Below are 17,067 nucleotides of genomic sequence, written 5' to 3' on the forward strand. Positions count from 1 at the left end.
AACATTATATTAAGTGGCATTGTTTAAAGTGGCTAGTGATACATTTTTGATCAATTTCCATCAATTTCCATCATTAAAGTGAGCTGGAGTTGAGTCAGTATGTTGGCAGCGGCCACTAAATGTTAGCGGTGGCTGTTTAACCTGTTGAGGACAGAGGGCGCTGTTTTCACTTTGGGGGAAAATCGTGCCCAATTTAAACGGCCTCGTACTCAATTCTTGCTCGTACAATATGCATATTATTATTACTATTGGATAGAAAACACTCTCTAGTTTCTAAAACCGTTTGAATTATATCTGTGAGTAAAACAGAACTCATTTTGCAGCAAACTTCCTGACAGGAAGTGGAAAATCTGAAATCGATGCTCTGTTCTAGGGCGTGCCTATAAAGGTCCTTGATATTTATTAGAATACATGCACTTCATACGTCTTCCACTAGATGTCGACAGGCAGTGAGAGGAGAAATGGAGTGTATAACTTGATCTGGGGTTGAATAAAAGCTCTTGGCATGACGTGTCACCAGTTTCCTGTTTTCTGGAGAGCGCGTGAAGGGACCTGGTATTGTCTTCTGAGAAGCTGTCGTTATAGACGACTAATATCTCAGGCTTTGATTTTATTTGATACATGTGACAATATCATCGTAAAGTATGTTTTTTCAATATAGTTTTATTAGATTATTGAATTTTTTTCGGGACGTTAGGCGTGTTGTGTTGTGTGCCTTTGTTCAGGAAGGAGAGCTTCACGCCACTTTGCTAGCTTTCCGTGCTAATTGACTGGAGAAGAGGACATTCTAAATCCAAACAACGATTGTTCTGGACAAAGGACCCCTTGTACAACATTCTGATGAAAGATCATCAAAAGTAGGACCCATTTTATGATGCTATTTCATATATCTGTCGAACATGTGAAATAGTAGGTTGCGCCCAGATTTTCTCGCTATAACTAAGCTGCATGTCGTAATGAAGTTATTTTTAGAATTCTAACACAGCGATTGCATTAAGAACTAGTGGATCTATCATTTCCTATACAACATGTATTTTCTAGTAACGTTTATGAATAGTTATTTGGTCAGAATAGTTGAGTGTCATAAAAATATCCGCACATTCTGGGAAAAAGATGCTACGTTAGCACAATGTATAACCACTGATTTCAGCTCTAAATATGCACATTTTCGAACAAAACATAAGTGTATGTATAACCTGATGTTATAGGACTGTCATCTGATGAAGGTTTATGAAGGTTAGTGAAAATGAATATCTTTTGCTGGTTTGTATATTATATATCTTTTGCTGGTTTATTCGCTATCGCTAACGTGCCTATTGCTATCGCTAACGTGCCTTAATGAATGAATGCGGTAGTATGGTAGGCTATTGTAGTAAGCTAATATAATGCTATAGTGTGTTTTCGCTGTAAAACACTTTAAAAAAATCGGAAACATTGGCTGGATTCACAAGATGTTTGTCTTTAATTTGCTGTACACCATCGATTTTTCAGAAATGTTTTATGATGAGTATTTCGGTATTTGACGTTGGTGTCTAATTACTCTGGCTGCTTCGGTGCTATTTCTGACGGTAGCTGTGATGGTAGCTGTGATGGTAGCTGCAATGTAAAACTGATTTATACCTCAAATATGCAAATTTTTCAAAAAAAACATAGATTTATTGTGTAACATGTTATAAGACCGTCATCTGATGAAGTTGTTTGTTGGTTAGTTTGGTTGGTTCTTGGTTAGTTTGGTTGGCTTTGTGCATGCTACCTGTGCTGTGAAAAATGTCTGTCCTTTTTTGTATTTGGTGGTGAGCTAACATAAATATATGTGGTGTTTTCGCTGTAAAACATTTTAAAAAATCGGACATGTTGACTGGATTCACAAGATGTGTATCTTTCATTTGCTGTATTGGACTTGTTAATGTGTGAAAGTCAAATATTTCTCAAAATATTTTTAGAATTTCGCGCTCTGCCTTTTCAGTGGAATGTGGGAGGAGTTCCGCTAGCGGAACCCCGGTGCCAGACAGGTTAACAGTCTGATGGCCTTGAGATAGAAGCTGTTTTTCAGTCTCTCGGTCCCAGCTTTCATGCACCTGTACTGACCTCGCCTTCTGGATGATAGAGGGGTGAACAGGTAGTGGCTCGGGTGGTTGTTGTCCTTGATGATCTTTATGTCCTTCCTGTGACATCGGGTGGTGTAGGTGTCCTGGAGGGCAGGTAGTTTGCCCCCGGTGATGCGTTGTGCAGACCTCACTACCCTCTGGAGAGCCTTACGGTTGTGGGCAGAGCAGTTGCCGTACCAGGCGGTGATACAGCCCGACAGGATGCTCTCGATTGTGCATCTGTAGAAGTTTGTGAGTGCTTTTGGTGACAAGCCGAATTTCTTCAGCCTCCTGAGGTTGAAGAGGCGCTGCTGCGCCTTCTTCACAATGCTGTCTGTGTGGGTGGACCAATTCAGTTTGTCCGTGATGTGTACACCGAGGAACTTAAAACATACTACCCTCTCCATCACACTGCACACTGCCCTAACCCATCTGGACAAGAGGAATACCTATGTGAGAATGCTGTTCATCGACTACAGCTCAGCATTCAACACCATAGTACCCTCCAAACTCGTCATTAAGCTCGAGACCCTGGGTCTCGACCCCGCCCTGTGCAACTGGGTACTGGACTTCCTGACGGGCCGTCCCCAGGTGGTGAGGGTAGGTAACAACATCTCCACCCCGCTGATCCTCAACACTGGGGCCCCACAAGGGTGTGTGCTCAGCCCTCTCCTGTACTCCCTGTTCACCCACGACTGCGTGGCCATGCACGCCTCCAACTCAATCATCAAGTTTGCGGACGACACCACAGTGGTAGGCCTGGTTACCAACAAGACGAGACGGCCTACAGGGAGGAGGTGAGGGCCCTCGGGGTGTGGTGTCAGGAAAATAACCTCACACTCAACGTCAACAAAACAAAGGAGATGATCGTGGACTTCAGGAAACAGCAGAGGGAGCACCCCCCTATCCACATCGACGGGACAGTAGTGGAGAAGGTGGAAAGTTTAAGTTCCTCGGTGTACACATCACGGACAAACTGAAATGGTCCACCCACACAGACAACGTGGTGAAGAAGGCGCGGCAGCGCCTAGGTTAGGGCAGTGTGCAGTGTGGTTGCGATTGCGTCGTCTGTGGACCTATTGGGTCGGTAAGCAAATTGGAGTGGGTCTAGGGTGTCAGGTAGGGTGGAGGTGATATGGTCCTTGATTAGTCTCTCAAAGCACTTCATGATGACGGAAGTGAGTGCTACGGGGCGGTAGTCGTTTAGCTCAGTTACCTTAGCTTTCTTGGGAACAGGAACAACGGTGGCCCTCTTGAAGCATGTGGGAACAGCAGACTGGGATAAGGATTGAATATGTCCGTAAACACACCAGCCAGCTGGTCTGCGCATGCGGCTGGGAATGCCGTCTGGGGCTGCAGCCTTGCGAGGGTTAACACGTTTAAATGTTTTACTCACCTCGGCTACAGTGAAGGAGAGCCCGCAGGTTTAGGTAGCGGGCCGTGTCAGTGGCACTGTATTGTCCTCAAAGCGAGCAAAAAAGTGATTTAGTCTGTCTGGGAGCAAGACATCCTGCTCATCCTGGTACACATGTATTTAGTACTGTATATATGTGGTGGAGAAGTTGTTTGAATGTTAAATGACGAGACAGAGGCATTGATGCGAGTAACCAACTCTGTTCAGTACAATACATCCGGGTATCTCTAGCACACCGGTAAAACACTGGAGTTGCAGTAATTAACATTTACCACCAGATGGCATCACTGTGCCGTCTTACACTCATAACATCTTCCCTTTAATAAAACAGGAGGTGTCAATTCACTCACAAAACAAACCTAGTAATAATTTCCACAATGAACAGTTTAGTATTTATTTTTTCAGGTAACAACACATTTTGATATTCTCTTCACTTTTATCTCTGTCTGTCAACAATCCCTGATGGGAGACGTACAGATTAAGTATTTTTGGTGGCGGGGACAGACGCCCGCAGCGTGAACAGACAGGGGGCTTGTCTGCGAGGACTGCGGGTTCCCGCACAGGCGTGTCACCTGACTGTCTAAGAGGAGTATTGATGGGCGAGGGAGCAGCCGACCTGTGATCCCCTGTCTCGTCGCCCAGTGCCTCAGGCCCCATGTGACTGTGATCCCCTGACTCGTCGCCCAGTGCCTCAGGCCCCATGTGACTGTGATCCCCTGTCTCGTCGCCCAGTGCCTCAGGCCCCATGTGACTGTGATCCCCTGTCTCGTTGCCCAGTGCCTCAGGCCCCATGTGACTGTGATCCCCTGACTCGTCGCCCAGTGCCTCAGGCCCCATGTGACTGTGATCCCCTGTCTCGTCGCCCAGTGCCTCAGGCCCCATGTGACTGTGATCCCCTGACTCATCGCCCAGTGCCTCAGGCCCCATGTGACTGTGATCCCCTGTCTTGTCGCCCAGTGCCTCAGGCCCCATGTGACTTGACCTGTGATCACCTGACTCATCGCCCAGTGCCTCAGGCCCCATGTGACTGTGATCCCCTGTCTCTTCGCCCAGTGCCTCAGGCCCCATGTGACTGTGATCCCCTGTCTCATCGCCCAGTGCCTCAGGCCCCATGTGACTGTGATTCCCTGTCTCGTCGCCCAGTGCCTCAGGCCCCATGTGACTGTGATCCCCTGTCTCATCGCCCAGTGCCTCAGGCCTCAGGCCCCATGTGACTGTGATCCCCTGACTCATCGCCCAGTGCCTCAGGCCCCATGTGACTGTGATCCCCTGTCTTGTCGCCCAGTGCCTCAGGCCCCATGTGACTGTGATCCCCTGACTCATCGCCCAGTGCCTCAGGCCCCATGTGACTGTGATCCCCTGTCTTGACGCCCAGTGCCTCAGGCCCCATGTGACTTGACCTGTGATCACCTGACTCATCGCCCAGTGCCTCAGGCCCTATGTGACTGTGATCCCCTGTCTCTTCGCCCAGTGCCTCAGGCCCCATGTGACTGTGATCCCCTGTCTCTTCGCCCAGTGCCTCAGGCCCCATGTGACTGTGATCCCCTGTCTCGTCGCCCAGTGCCTCAGGCCTCAGGCCCCATGTGACTGTGATCCCCTGACTCATCGCCCAGTGCCTCAGGCCCCATGTGACTGTGATCCCCCGTCTCTTCGCCCAGTGCCTCAGGCCCCATGTGACTGTGATCCCCCGTCTCGTCGCCCAGTGCCTCAGGCCCCATGTGACTGTGATCACCTGACTCATCGCCCAGTGCCTCAGGCCCCATGTGACTGTGATCCCCTGTCTCTTCGCCCAGTGCCTCAGGCCCCATGTGACTGTGATCCCGTCTCGTCGCCCAGTGCCTCAGGCCCCATGTGACTGTGATCCCCTGACTCATCGCCCAGTGCCTCAGGCCCCTGTGACTGTGATCCCCCGTCTCGTCGCCCAGTGCCTCAGGCCCCATGTGACTGTGATCCCGTCTCGTCGCCCAGTGCCTCAGGCCCCATGTGACTGTGATCCCCTGTCTCTTCGCCCAGTGCCTCAGGACCCATGTGACTGTGATCACCTGACTCATCGCCCAGTGCCTCAGGCCCCATGTGACTGTGATCCCCTGTCTCTTCGCCCAGTGCCTCAGGCCCCATGTGACTGTGATCCCGTCTCGTCGCCCAGTGCCTCAGGCCCCATGTGACTGTGATCCCCCGTCTCGTCGCCCAGTGCCTCAGGCCCCATGTGACTGTGATCCCCTGACTCATCGCCCAGTGCCTCAGGCCCCATGTGACTTGCTGGGGTTCCGTCTTTTGTCATGCGACCCCTTTGACCATCAGGGTTCTGAGTAGGTGCTGGCTCAGCAATTCGAAGGTCAACCCTGTTACGACGGTACAGTGATCCATTCACTTCGACCAAGTAGGTGCGTGGTGCCACTTTCTGTACACAGGATCCCGTCCGGTCCCCTGGTAGTGGCTTCATTCGCACCGTTTCACCCACCCTGAGCTCAGGTAAGTCTTTTTGCCGATTTGTCTTAGATGAACTTGGAGACCTGTCTTCTGTGACGTAGCTTCACGTCTGTCACCACACATGGCAGAGCTGCACATCTCTATTGTAGTAAAATACCAGCTCACCTGATCCAACTAGTCAACTGGGCTTGGTGGTTGAATAAGGTGTGGAACCGATCGTACTGGATAACACCCGCAGCTTCAAATGTTGGCTGATGGCGTCTCTTATTTTTCATTTAACCAGGGAGACACATTGAGAACTAGGTCTCATTCACACGGTGCTCTGGGAACAACAGTCAACAGTCAACAGACACGGTGCCCTGGGAACAACAGTCAACAGACACGGTGCCCTGGGAACAACAGTCAACAGACACGGTGCTCTGGGAACAACAGTCAACAGACACGGTGCCCTGGGAACAACAGTCAACAGACACGGTGCCCTGGGAACAACAGTCAACAGTCAACAGACACGGTGCCCTGGGAACAACAGTCAACAGTCAACAGACACGGTGCCCTGGGAACAACAGTCAACAGTCAACAGACACGGTGCCCTGGGAACAACAGTCAACAGTCAACAGACACGGTGCCCTGGGAACAACAGTCAACAGTCAACAGACACGGTGCCCTGGGAACAACAGTCAACAGTCAACAGACACGGTGCCCTGGGAACAACAGTCAACAGTCAACAGACACGGTGCCCTGGGAACAACAGTCAACAGTCAACAGACACGGTGCCCTGGGAACAACAGTCAACAGTCAACAGACACGGTGCCCTGGGCACAACAGTCAACAGACACGGTGCTCTGGGAACAACAGTCAACAGACACGGTGCCCTGGGAACAACAGTCAACAGACACGGTGCCCTGGGAACAACAGTCAACAGACACGATGCCCTGGGAACAACAGTCAACAGACACGGTGCCCTGGGAACAACAGTCAACAGACACGGTGCCCTGGGAACAACAGTCAACAGACACGGTGCCCTGGGAACAACAGACACGGTGCCCTGGGAACAACAGTCAACAGACACGGTGCCCTGGGAACAACAGTCAACAGACACGGTGCCCTGGGAACAACAGTCAACAGACACGGTGCCCTGGGAACAACAGTCAACAGTCAACAGACACGGTGCCCTGGGAACAACAGTCAACAGTCAACAGACACGGTGCCCTGGGAACAACAGTCAACAGTCAACAGACACGGTGCCCTGGGAACAATAGTCAACAGTCAACAGACACGGTGCTCTGGGAACAACAGTCAACAGTCAACAGACACGGTGCCCTGGGAACAATAGTCAACAGTCAACAGACACGGTGCCCTGGGAACAACAGTCAACAGACACGGTGCCCTGGGAACAACAGTCAACAGTCAACAGACACGGTGCCCTGGGAACAACAGTCAACAGACACGGTGCTCTGGGAACAACAGTCAACAGTCAACAGACACGGTGCCCTGGGAACAACAGTCAACAGACACGGTGCTCTGGGAACAACAGTCAACACACACGGTGCCCTGGGAACAACAGTCAACAGACATGGTGCTCTGGGAACAACAGACAACAGTCAACAGACACGGTGCCCTGGGAACAACAGTCAACAGTCAACAGACACGGTGCCCTGGGAACAACAGTCAACAGTCAACAGACACGGTGCCCTGGGAACAACAGTCAACAGACACGGTGCCCTGGGAACAACAGTCAACAGACACGGTGCCCTGGGAACAACAGTCAACAGTCAACAGACACGGTGCTCTGGGAACAACAGTCAACAGTCAACAGACACGGTGCCCTGGGAACAACAGTCAACAGTCAACAGACACGGTGCCCTGGGAACAACAGTCAACAGACACGGTGCCCTGGGAACAACAGTCAACAGACACGGTGCCCTGGGAACAACAGTCAACAGACACGGTGCCCTGGGAACAACAGTCAACAGACACGGTGCCCTGGGAACAACAGTCAACAGACACGGTGCCCTGGGAACAACAGTCAACAGACACGGTGCCCTGGGAACAACAGTCAACAGACACGGTGCCCTGGGAACAACAGTCAACAGACACGGTGCCCTGGGAACAACAGTCAACAGACACGGTGCCCTGGGAACAACAGTCAACAGACACGGTGCCCTGGGAACAACAGTCAACAGACACGGTGCCCTGGGAACAGAGTTTAATGGCTGTGATATGTGATAGGAGAACACTGAGGATGGATCAACAAAACTTTTTCAGAACCGTCTTTCAAAGATAATTCGTAAAAATCCAAATAACTTCACAGATCTTCATTGTAAAGGGTTTTTACACTGTTTCCCATGCTTGTTCAATGAACCATAAACAATTAATGAACATGCACCTGTGGAACGGTCGTTAAGACACTAACAGCTTACAGACGGTAGGCAATTAAGGTCACAGTTATGAAAACTTAGCACACTAAAGAGGCCTTTCTACTGACTCTGAAAAACACCAAAAGAAAGATGCCCAGGGTCCCTGCTCATCTGCGTGAACGTGCCTTAGACATGCTTCAAGGAGGCATGAGGACTGCAGATGTGGCCAGGGCAAAAAACTGCAATGTCCGTACTGTGAGAAGCCTAAGACAGCGCTACAGGGAGACAGGACGGACAGCTGATCGTCCTCGCAGTGGCAAACCACGTGTAACAACACCTGCACAGGATCGGTACATCCGAACATCACACCTGCGGGACAGGTACAGGATGGCAACAACAACTGCCTGAGTTACACCAGGAACGCACAATCCCTCCATCAGTGCTCAGATACTCAGCCTATTGCGGACAGAGGCTGGACTGAGGGCTTGTAGGCCTGTTGTAAGGCAGGTCCTCACCAGACATCACCGGCAACAACGTCGCCTATGGGCACAAACCCACCGTCGCTGGACCAGACAGGACTGGCAAAAAGTGCTCTTCACTGACGAGTTGCGGTTTTGTCTCACCAGGGGTGATGGTCGGATTTGCGTTTATCGTCGAAGGAATGAGCGTTACACCGAGGCCTGTACTCTGGAGCGGATCGTTTTGGAGGTGGAGGGTCCGTCAAGGTCTGGGGCGGTGTGTCACAGCATCATCGGACTGAGCTTGTTGTCATTGCAGGCAATGTCAACGCTGTGCGTTACAGGGAAGACATTCTCCTCCCTCATGTGGTACCCTTCCTGCAGGCTCATCCTGACATGGCCCTCCAGCATGACAATGACACCAGCCATACTGCTCGTTCTGTGCATTGGATCGGAGGGTGAGGGCTAAGGCCATTCCCCCCAGAAATGTCCGGGAAATTGCAGGTGCCTTGGTGGAAGTGTGGGGTAACATCTCATAGCAAGAACTGGCAAATCTGGTGCAGTCCATGAGGAGGAGATACACTGCAGTACTTAATGCAGCTGGTGGCCACACCAGATACTGACTGTTACTTTTGATTTTGACCCCCCCCCTTTGTTCAGGGACACATTATTCAATTTCTGTTGGTCACATGTCTGTGGAACTTGTTCAGTTTATGTCTCAGTTGTTGAATCTTGTTCATACAAATATTTACACGTTAAATTTGCTGAAAAATAAACACAGTTGACAGTGAGAGGACGTTTCTTATTTTGCCGAGTATGTATATTAGTACTACCCCAGTACTAACCCAAACGACAAATTGAAAAGGAAGTCTGTACAGAATACAAATATTCCAAAAACATGCATCCTGTTTGCAACAAGGCACTAAAGTAAAACTGCAAAAAATGTGTCAAAGAAAATATACTTAATGTCCTGAATACAAAGCCAACAACACCGAGTACGACACTTATATTCTCAAGCATGGTGGTGGCTGCATCATGTTATGGGTATGCTTGTCTTAGGCAGGGAGTATTCTTTGTAAAAAGAAATGGAATAGGGCACAGGTAAAATAGTTTAGGAATACCTGGTTCAGTCTGCTTTCCAACAAACACTGGGAGATGAATTTAGATTTCAGCACGCCAATAACCTAAAACACAAGGAGTTGCTTAACAAAACGACATTGAATGTTTCTGAGTGGCCGAGGTTTGGACAAATTGACTTGAAAATGACTGTCTAGTAATGATCAACAACCAACTTGACAAAGCTTGAAGAATTTTAAATAGAATCCATGTGCGAATATCAGAAAGACTCACTGCCAAAGGTGATTCTAATATGCATTGACTCAGGGGTGTGAATACTTATGTAAAATAGATATTTATGTATTTCATTTACAATAAATACGCAAACTATTCACAAAACATGTTTTGACTGTCATTATGGGGGATTTTGTGTAGATGGGTGAGAAAAATATATTTAATCAATTTATAATTCAGGCTGTAACAACAAAATGTGGATTAGGTCAAGACTACGAATACTTTGTGAAGGAACTGTAGTTCCTTTAACACACACAGTACAGACACACAGTCAGGTTAAACACAGCAACATGGCAATAATGATCTTTAATGGCAATATATACACAACTTGAAAGAAAAATATAATTTTATAAATGAAATAAATACAATATGGTACAATTTCCACAATGTCTTAAAGAGTCATGGAAATTATCTGTTTTGTAATTCAGTTTCTCTGTAAGTCTCTTCCCACAGACAGACACTCTCCTTCCCACGTACCCATGTCTCACCCCCCGTCACAGAAATAACCCAACATCACCATCATCACCAACATCACCATCATCACCATCATCTCCTCCTCATTGACCAGTTGTTGTTTTTATGCACAGGATGTTTGTTTGCTTTTCTATCTTCACAGTCAGGGATCAGACAGAGTCTATCTTCACAGTCACAGTCAGGGATCAGACAGAGTCTATCTTCATGATCACAGTCAGGGATCAGACAGAGTCTATCTTCACAGTCACAGTCAGGGATCAGACAGAGTCTACCTTCATGATCACAGTCAGGGATCAGACAGAGTCTATCTTCATGATCACAGTCAGGGATCAGACAGAGTCTACCTTCATGATCACAGTCAGGGATCAGACAGAGTCTATCTTCATGATCACAGTCAGGGATCAGACAGAGTCTACCTTCATGATCACAGTCAGGGATCAGACAGAGTCTATCTTCATGATCACAGTCAGGGATCAGACAGAGTCTACCTTCATGATCACAGTCAGGGATCAGACAGAGTCTACCTTCATGATCACAGTCAGGGATCAGACAGAGTCTACCTTCATGATCACAGTCAGGGATCAGACAGAGTCTACCTTCATGATCACAGTCAGGGATCAGACAGAGTCTACCTTCATGATCACAGTCAGGGATCAGACAGAGTCTACCTTCATGATCACAGTCAGGGATCAGACAGAGTCTACCTTCATGATCACAGTCAGGGATCAGACAGAGTCTACCTTCATGATCACAGTCAGGGATCAGACAGTCTACCTTCATGATCACAGTCAGGGATCAGACAGAGTCTACCTTCATGATCACAGTCAGGGATCAGACAGAGTCTACCTTCATGATCACAGTCAGGGATCAGACAGTCTACCTTCATGATCACAGTCAGGGATCAGACAGAGTCTATCTTCATGATCACAGTCAGGGATCAGACAGAGTCTACCTTCATGATCACAGTCAGGGATCAGACAGAGTCTACCTTCATGATCACAGTCAGGGATCAGACAGAGTCTATCTTCATGATCACAGTCAGGGATCAGACAGAGTCTACCTTCATGATCACAGTCAGGGATCAGACAGAGTCTACCTTCATGATCACAGTCAGGGATCAGACAGAGTCTATCTTCATGATCACAGTCAGGGATCAGACAGAGTCTATCTTCATGATCACAGTCAGGGATCAGACAGAGTCTACCTTCATGATCACAGTCAGGGATCAGACAGAGTCTATCTTCATGATCACAGTCAGGGATCAGACAGAGTCTACCTTCATGATCACAGTCACAGTCAGGGATCAGACAGAGTCTACCTTCATGATCACAGTCAGGGATCAGACAGAGTCTACCTTCATGATCACAGTCAGGGATCAGACAGAGTCTATCTTCATGATCACAGTCAGGGATCAGACAGAGTCTACCTTCATGATCACAGTCAGGGATCAGACAGAGTCTACCTTCATGATCACAGTCAGGGATCAGACAGAGTCTACCTTCATGATCACAGTCAGGGATCAGACAGAGTCTACCTTCATGATCACAGTCAGGGATCAGACAGAGTCTACCTTCATGATCACAGTCAGGGATCAGACAGAGTCTACCTTCATGATCACAGTCAGGGATCAGACAGAGTCTATCTTCATGATCACAGTCAGGGATCAGACAGAGTCTATCTTCATGATCACAGTCAGGGATCAGACAGAGTCTACCTTCATGATCACAGTCAGGTATCAGACAGAGTCTATCTTCATGATCACAGTCAGGGATCAGACAGTCTACCTTCATGATCACAGTCAGGGATCAGACAGAGTCTATCTTCATGATCACAGTCAGGGATCAGACAGAGTCTACCTTCATGATCACAGTCAGGGATCAGACAGAGTCTACCTTCATGATCACAGTCAGGGATCAGACAGAGTCTCCCTTCATGATCACAGTCAGGGATCAGACAGAGTCTATCTTCATGATCACAGTCAGGGATCAGACAGTCTACCTTCATGATCACAGTCAGGGATCAGACAGAGTCTACCTTCATGATCACAGTCAGGGATCAGACAGAGTCTACCTTCATGATCACAGTCAGGGATCAGACAGAGTCTACCTTCATGATCACAGTCAGGGATCAGACAGAGTCTATCTTCATGATCACAGTCAGGGATCAGACAGAGTCTACCTTCATGATCACAGTCAGGGATCAGACAGAGTCTATCTTCATGATCACAGTCAGGGATCAGACAGTCTACCTTCATGATCACAGTCAGGGATCAGACAGAGTCTACCTTCATGATCACAGTCAGGGATCAGACAGAGTCTACCTTCATGATCACAGTCAGGGATCAGACAGAGTCTATCTTCATGATCACAGTAAGGGATCAGACAGAGTCTATCTTCATGATCACAGTCAGGGATCAGACAGAGTCTATCTTCATGATCACAGTCAGGGATCAGACAGTCTATCTTCATGATCACATTCACAGTCAGGGATCAGACAGTCTACCTTCATGATCACAGTAAGGGATCAGACAGAGTCTATCTTCATGATCACAGTCAGGGATCAGACAGAGTCTATCTTCATGATCACAGTCAGGGATCAGACAGAGTCTATCTTCATGATCACAGTAAGGGATCAGACAGAGTCTATCTTCATGATCACAGTCAGGGATCAGACAGAGTCTACCTTCATGATCACAGTCAGGGATCAGACAGAGTCTATCTTCATGATCACAGTCAGGGATCAGACAGTCTATCTTTATGATCACAGTCAGGGATCAGACAGAGTCTATCTTTATGATCACAGTCAGGGATCAGACAGAGTCTATCTTTATGATCACAGTCAGGGATCAGACAGTCTATCTTCATGATCACAGTCAGGGATCAGACAGAGTCTACCTTCATGATCACAGTCAGGGATCAGACAGAGTCTATCTTCATGATCACAGTCAGGGATCAGACAGAGTCTATCTTCATGATCACAGTCAGGGATCAGACAGAGTCTATCTTTATGATCACAGTCAGGGATCAGACAGTCTACCTTCATGATCACAGTCAGGGATCAGACAGTCTACCTTCATGATCACAGTCAGGGATCAGACAGAGTCTATCTTTATGATCACAGTCAGGGATCAGACAGAGTCTACCTTCATGATCACAGTCAGGGATCAGACAGAGTCTACCTTCATGATCACAGTCAGGGATCAGACAGAGTCTATCTTCATGATCACAGTCAGGGATCAGACAGAGTCTATCTTCATGATCACAGTCAGGGATCAGACAGTCTATCTTCATGATCACAGTCACAGTCAGGGATCAGACAGAGTCTATCTTCATGATCACAGTCAGGGATCAGACAGAGTCTATCTTCATGATCACAGTCAGGGATCAGACAGAGTCTACCTTCATGATCACAGTCAGGGATCAGACAGAGTCTATCTTCATGATCACAGTCAGGGATCAGACAGAGTCTACCTTCATGATCACAGTCAGGGATCAGACAGAGTCTACCTTCATGATCACAGTCAGGGATCAGACAGTCTACCTTCATGATCACAGTCAGGGATCAGACAGAGTCTATCTTCATGATCACAGTCAGGGATCAGACAGAGTCTATCTTCATGATCACAGTCAGGGATCAGACAGAGTCTATCTTTATGATCACAGTCAGGGATCAGACAGTCTACCTTCATGATCACAGTCAGGGATCAGACAGTCTACCTTCATGATCACAGTCAGGGATCAGACAGAGTCTATCTTTATGATCACAGTCAGGGATCAGACAGAGTCTACCTTCATGATCACAGTCAGGGATCAGACAGAGTCTACCTTCATGATCACAGTCAGGGATCAGACAGAGTCTATCTTCATGATCACAGTCAGGGATCAGACAGTCTACCTTCATGATCACAGTCAGGGATCAGACAGAGTCTATCTTCATGATCACAGTCAGGGATCAGACAGAGTCTACCTTCATGATCACAGTCAGGGATCAGACAGAGTCTACCTTCATGATCACAGTCAGGGATCAGACAGAGTCTACCTTCATGATCACAGTCAGGGATCAGACAGAGTCTATCTTCATGATCACAGTCAGGGATCAGACAGAGTCTATCTTCATGATCACAGTCAGGGATCAGACAGTCTATCTTCATGATCACAGTCACAGTCAGGAATCAGACAGAGTCTATCTTCATGATCACAGTCAGGGATCAGACAGAGTCTATCTTCATGATCACAGTCAGGGATCAGACAGAGTCTACCTTCATGATCACAGTCAGGGATCAGACAGAGTCTATCTTCATGATCACAGTCAGGGATCAGACAGAGTCTATCTTCATGATCACAGTCAGGGATCAGACAGAGTCTATCTTCATGATCACAGTCACAAGTAGGGATCAGACAGACAAAGAGGAAGTGTGTGTGTCAGAACAGAGAGTTGGCAGGCTTTTCTGGTGCTGGAATACTGTATGTAGTCAGCCTACAGAGGAGAGAGAGGGAGACGGAGAGAGAGGGAGACGGGGAGAGAGGGAGACGGGGAGAGAGGGAGACGGGGAGAGAGGGGGAGACGGGGAGACGGAGAGAGGGAGACGGGGGGAGAGAGGGAGACGGAGAGAGAGGGAGACGGGGAGAGAGGGAGACGGGGAGAGAGGGGGAGACGGGGAGACGGAGAGACGGAGAGACGGAGAGAGGGGGAGACGGAGAGAGGGAGACGGGGAGAGAGGGAGACGGGGAGAGAGGGAGACGGGGAGAGAGGGAGACGGGGAGAGAGGGGGAGACGGAGAGACGGAGAGAGGGAGACAGAGAGAGGGAGACAGAGAGAGGGAGACAGAGAGAGGGAGACAGAGAGAGGGAGACAGAGAGAGAGACAGAGAGAGGGAGACAGAGAGAGGGAGACAGAGAGAGGGAGACAGAGAGAGGGAGACAGAGAGAGGGAGACAGAGAGAGGGAGACAGAGAGAGGGAGACAGAGAGAGGGAGACAGAGAGAGGGAGACAGAGAGAGGGAGACAGAGAGAGGGAGACAGAGAGAGGGAGACAGAGAGAGGGAGACAGGGAGAGGGAGACAGAGAGAGGGAGACAGAGAGAGGGAGACAGAGAGAGAGAGAGAGAGAGGGAGACAGAGAGAGGGAGACAGAGAGAGGGAGACAGGGAGAGGGAGACAGAGAGAGGGAGACAGAGAGAGAGGAGAGAGAAAGGAGAGAGAGAATACGGGAGGGAGAGAGGAGAGAGACGGAGAGAGAGAGAGGGAGAGCAGTGGAGAACATAATGAAGGGAAGAAAATAATGAAGTGAAGAAAAGAGATGAGAGAAGAGTGGGGGTGCACAGTTTAGTTAAGCAGATTAGGATCGACCTATCACAGTGAACTACAGTATCAGCTGGTGCTTGTCTTCCTCTGAGACAAAGAGAGAAAGAGAGAGAGCATGTGACAGAGGGGAGAAATGAAACCATCAGAGTGGGTCTCTCAGCTGGAACACGTGTTGGTGTCTCTCAGGGATGGAGGTTGTCTGAGCTTGGGCTAGGGGGAGACGGGCTGGGGCAGGCTGGGGCCGAGGGAGACGGTCTGGGGCAGGCTGGGGCCGAGGGAGACGGTCTGGGGCAGGCTGGGGCAGTAGGAGGCTGGGGCAGTAGGAGGCTGGGGCAGAGGGAGGCTGGGGCAGAGGGAGGCTGGGGCAGTGGGAGGCTGGGGCAGGCTGGGGCAGTAGGAGGCTGGGGCAGAGGGAGGCTGGGGCAGAGGGAGGCTGGGGCAGTGGCAGGCTGGGGCAGAGGGAGGCTGGGGCAGAGGGAGGCTGGGGCAGTGGGAGGCTGGGGCAGGCTGGGGCAGTAGGAGGCTGGGGCAGAGGGAGGCTGGGGCAGAGGGAGGCTGGGGCAGAGGGAGGCTGGGGCAGAGGGAGGCAGGGGCAGTGGGAGGCTGGGGCAGGCTGGGGCCGAGGGAGGCTGGGGCAGTGGCAGGCTGGGGCAGTGGGAGGCTGGGGCAGTGGGAGGCTGGGGCAGTAGGAGGGTGGGGCAGGCTGGGGCAGTGGGAGGCTGAGGCAGAGGGAGGCAGGGGCAGTGGGAGGCTGGGGCAGTGGGAGGCTGGGGCAGTGGGAGGCTGGGGCAGTGGGAGGCTGGGGCAGTGGGAGGCTGGGGCAGGCTGGGGCAGTGGGAGGCTGGGGCAGTGGGAGGCTGGGGCAGGCTGGGGCAGTGGGAGGCTGGGGCAGTGGGAGGCTGGGGCAGTGGGAGGCTGGGGCAGTGGGAGGCTGGGGCAGAGGGAGGCTGGGGCAGGCTGGGGCAGAGGGAGGCTGGGGCAGTGGGAGGCTGGGGCAGAGGGAGGCTGGGGCAGTGGGAGGCTGGGGCAGTAGGAGGTTGGGGCAGGCTGGGGCAGTAGGAGGCTGGGGCAGTGGGAGGCTGGGGCAGAGGGAGGCAGGGGCAGTGGGAGGCAGGGGCAGTGGGAGGCTGGGGCAGTGGGAGGCTGGGGCAGTGGGAGGCTGGGGCAGTGGGAGGCTGGGGCAGTGGGAGGCTGG

This window comes from Salvelinus fontinalis, unplaced genomic scaffold (genome assembly GCF_029448725.1).
Source record: "Salvelinus fontinalis isolate EN_2023a unplaced genomic scaffold, ASM2944872v1 scaffold_0421, whole genome shotgun sequence".
In the NCBI taxonomy this organism is placed as follows: Eukaryota; Metazoa; Chordata; class Actinopteri; order Salmoniformes; family Salmonidae; genus Salvelinus; species Salvelinus fontinalis.